This window comes from Sinocyclocheilus rhinocerous, unplaced genomic scaffold (assembly GCF_001515625.1).
Source record: "Sinocyclocheilus rhinocerous isolate Xijiao unplaced genomic scaffold, SAMN03320098_v1.1 scaffold577, whole genome shotgun sequence".
NCBI classification, from domain to species: Eukaryota; Metazoa; Chordata; class Actinopteri; order Cypriniformes; family Cyprinidae; genus Sinocyclocheilus; species Sinocyclocheilus rhinocerous.
In genome coordinates, this window is record NW_015661993.1 from 125,225 (window position 1) to 129,747 (window position 4,523).

Sequence of the window (4,523 nt, forward strand, 5' to 3'; positions counted from 1 at the left end):
GCGCTGCCTATGGGGGAAAGCTGAACAGATTTTTTAGTGAAAAGGCTGAGCGTATTGAAAATGTCACGCCCCCGGGCTGATTTGTCATTTCTTCCCTTATTTCGGTTGTGTGTTGTTGTGTTTACACTTACCATGAGCTTCTGTGTCATCGTGGTGTCCATCCCCGCCCTCTTGTTGTTCCATTAATTATCTTATTATTGGCCCACGCCATCACCTGCTCAGCATTATGTTAATCACTCCTTCCCTATTTAGTCTCCTCGTGTGTGCTGTCTTGTGTCAGATCGTTGTTTTGTACTTCGTGCAATCTTAGCTCCGACCCCGTCTTGTCTCGATCTTTTGCTGTGCAGATATCTTGCCAGTTTTGTTTTCATCTTTTAGTTTTTGGTTTTCCCTCTCCCTCCCGCTTCCAGGCAGCGTTTAACCTCCTTCAGCTCTACCCACGCTCGCGATCTCCGATCGCTGTTTACGCTTTCTCAGCTCTTATTTGCCTCGCCGCCAGTGCGCCACCAGCTCCCCACCTCAACAGCGCCCCCGCCTCCCTCTCAGTTTGTCTCAGTCTTGCTTTGGTGGATTTTCCCTTTGGAATTCGTCGTCTAGGAGGCACTGTTGGATCTGTTCCTGGCTGCCCTGTGCCTGGATTGTTTTTTGTTGTTTATTTTCAAGACTGTTCAATAAATTGACTTTTGGCACCTGCAAACTGAGTCCACGTCTCGCATTGACAGAAAGATCTGACCAGTTATGGACTCAGCAGGCGCAGATCCCCTCAGATCAGCAGTTACCCAGCAGGGCATTCTCTTGGGCCAGCATGCCTCCCAGCTAACCTCCACGTCCCGGGAGGTCGAGTTCCTAAACGCTCAGTTGTCTGATCTGTCTGCCCAGCTCCATGAACTTCGCAGGGAGGACACAGCTGGTTTTTTCTCTCTCCGCCATGACCCTGAGCCTCATGCTAACAACCCACCTCTCTATGATGGGAACCCCAACTCCTGCAGAGCCTTCCTGTCTCAGTGCTCCCTGGTCTTTGCTCTACAGCCTCGCCGGTACACCCAGGAGGAGACCAAGGTGGCTTATGTTTTAACCCTCCTAACCGGCAGGGCCCGTGACTGGGGAACGTCAGTGTGGGAGGCCCGGGCTCCCTTTTGTGCTTCTTTTGAGGACTTTCGGCAGGAGATGGTCAAGTTATTTGATCGTTCCGCTCGGGGTGATGAGGCGGCAGCCCAGCTGGCATGCCTACGTCAAGGGGGCCGTTCAGTGACTGAGTTCGCCATCGAGTTCAAGACCTTAGCAGCGGCCTGTGACTGGAATGAAGGGTCTTGTAGAGCTGTGTTCTGTGCTGGACTGGATGAGGAGATACAAGATGAAATTGCTACCCATGAACTTCCGCACGGCTTTGATGATCTTGTCAACTTGGCCCTCCGTGTGGAGAGTCGCCTTCGCCTTCATCGCCAACGTTTGACTGCTCACACCTCTTGGAGGATGGGGGAAATGACCGGCGACTCCAGCTCTGTCTTGCCTCCACTTTCTCCTGCTGACCCTGAACCTATGCAGGTGGGATGCTTGCGCCTCACTCCTCAGCAGAAACAAGAGAGACTCGTCCGGGGCTTATGCTTCTACTGTGGGAGGGCCGGACACTTTGTCAGCAAGTGCCCGCTAAAAGTCAGGGCCCATCAGTAGCCAGGGGGATCCTGGTGGGCGCATCTCCCCTTAATTCCCCTCCCACTTCCCGCACCCTTCTTCCTGTGAGCGTTCAGTTTGGAGGTTCCAGTCACTCCTGTTCAGCCCTGGTGGATTCGGGGGCTGGTGGTAATTTCATGGACACGGGTCTGGCTGAGCAGTGGGGAATTCCTGCCATCCCCCTCTCTACTCCTATCTCTGTTCGGTCTCTTGATGATTCTCCTATCACCGTTATCACCTACCTCACCCCCGCTGTAAGTCTTATTGTCTCTGGCAATCACCATGAGATAACCGAGCTGTACCTTCTGGATTCCCCGAGTGCCCCAGTGGTTCTGGGTCACCCGTGGTTGGTGCAGCACGGTCCTCACGTGGATTGGGCCAGAAATTCAGTTTTGTCTTGGAAACAGTCTTGTCTTAAGTCTTGTTTGGGTTCTGCCTCTTTTCCTGGTGCTGTGTTTTCTGTTGTGCAGGTGGAGGAAGCTGATCTGTCCGGGGTTCCAACGTGGTCTGCGGCAGGTTTTCAGCAGGTCCCGGGCCGTGTCCCTGCCTCCTCACCGGCCGTATGATTGTGCCGGTTGTGTGCACTGGAGAACACCCTGAAGTTCTCCAGTGGGGGCATTCATCTAAGTTAGTCTGTCATCCTGGGGTTCGGAGATCGCTGGCTGTCATCCGCCAGCGATTCTGGTGGCCATCCATGGCCCAGGATGCCAGGCAGTTTGTGTTTGCCTGCTCGGTTTGCGCCCAGAACAAGAGTTCTAATCAGCCTCCTGTTGGTCTGCTTCACCCCTGCTGTGTTTTCTGTTGTGCAGGTGGAGGAAGCTGATCTGTCCGGGGTTCCAACGTGGTCTGCGGCAGGTTTTCAGCAGGTCCCGGGCCGTGTCCCTGCCTCCTCACCGGCCGTATGATTGTGCCGGTTGTGTGCACTGGAGAACCGGTAGTGGACCGCTTCTCTAAGGCAGCCCATTTCATCCCCCTTCCCAAATGGCCTTCAGCCAAGGAGACTGCTCAAGTGGTGGTTGACCACATCTTCCGGATTCATGGCCTTCCGGTGGATGTGGTTTCCGATAGGGGGCCACAGTTTGTCTCCTGGTTCTGGAAAGAGTTCTGTCGGCAGATCGGGGCCTCTACGAGTCTGCCGGGAGACACAGCATCACAGTATGTTAAGGGGCATAACATTTACGTCACACGCTTGAGGTATTCAGCCAATCACAACGCACTGGATAGCTGGCCAATTAGCGTACACCTCGCTTTTCAGAACGATGAGCTTTGTAAAAATCGCCGCGTTTCAGAAAGGCGGGGCATAGAGGAGCAGCAATAATGTACATTATGTGGAAAATAATGTGTTTTTTGAACCTTAAACTGCATAAATACATTGCATTACACCAAATACACAACATAATGTTCTTTTTAGCAACGTCATATGACCCCTTTAATCTAAAATGGAATGTAGCTTAATAAGTTTTTATCTCTCCTCTTCTGACATATTAGGTTGACAACAGCATTTATTAATCTCTTGAATCAACTGAAATTCTTTTTCTCGTTTCTTTTTTATCAGATTTTTGCTAAATGTAATTGAATACTCTCTCAATTTATGTTTTAATATTCCCATTTAATACCACTCTGCATTCTTTTTACTTTAAATTCAGCTATAATTTTTTTAATATAAGCACAAAAGTCATTATGATTTAGTAAATCTGCATTAAATTTCCAATAACCTTTAGTTTTAGAAGATTTCTTATTTTGTTCTAAGATTAAATTGATTACACTATGATCTGTTAAGGGGGCACCTGAAATACTACATTTAGCTGCATAACTTGAAAGAGTATCAGATCCTAGCCAATAATCGATTCTCGATTTTGAAGTGGCATTTGGTTTGAACCATGAAAAGTGTCTGGAAGTGGGGTTTAATTTTCTCCATATCAGTTAATGAATTTGATAAACATAAGTCTTGAATAACATAGTTCATATGAGAACTACTAAATTTAGAAGGATGTCTATCCATAAATTTGTCTGGTGTCATGATGAAATAGCCACCAATTAAAACATATTATGTAGGCTATCTAGCTTTGAGGTCATTTATGACATCTGTTACTGTCTCCAGAAGATCCTTATTCTGGGTGTGGACATTATATCCATTAGGGATGTGCATCTCATGACTGAGGCCGATACGATACACATCTCGATGAATAGCCAACGATACGATACATTAAAGATACATATGAAGCAGCAACCGATGCGATGCGATAGGATTCACCCCTATGACGATGCAGTGCGATCCGATTTCGATTTGATTCAATTCAACACAATGCGATTCGAGACAATACGATGCAATGGAAAAAATATGATCGAACTCATTTGAACTTAGTAATTAGTACTGAACTAGCTTACATTAGATTTACCCGTTACAATAGTCCCTTTACAGTTACCTACTGCTATCATAAAAATACACTTATATGAAGGTTTAAAATTCTACAAAAGGCACATTTAATGTCCAACAACCAATATTTTAGCAAAATGTATATTTTACTCAGAATTATTGCGCTCTGGTGATGAGAGAACGCGCTTGACAAACAAATACATAGATCACAGATTATTGGTCACTTTCTAAATAATAAAAGTATAGCGCATCCACTAGTAATTATATATAAATAAATCGTTTTTTACCGATGCAAATATGTTAGAAACGATGCATCTCGATACAAATGCCGACTTGTAGCCTATACACACGTTTTAAACCGATGCATCGCATCGTTAAAGGGGTCATATGATGCGATTTCAAGTTTTCCTTTCTCTTTGGAGTGTTACAAGCTGATTGTGCACGCACAAGATCCCTGAAGTTGCAAAGACTAAAG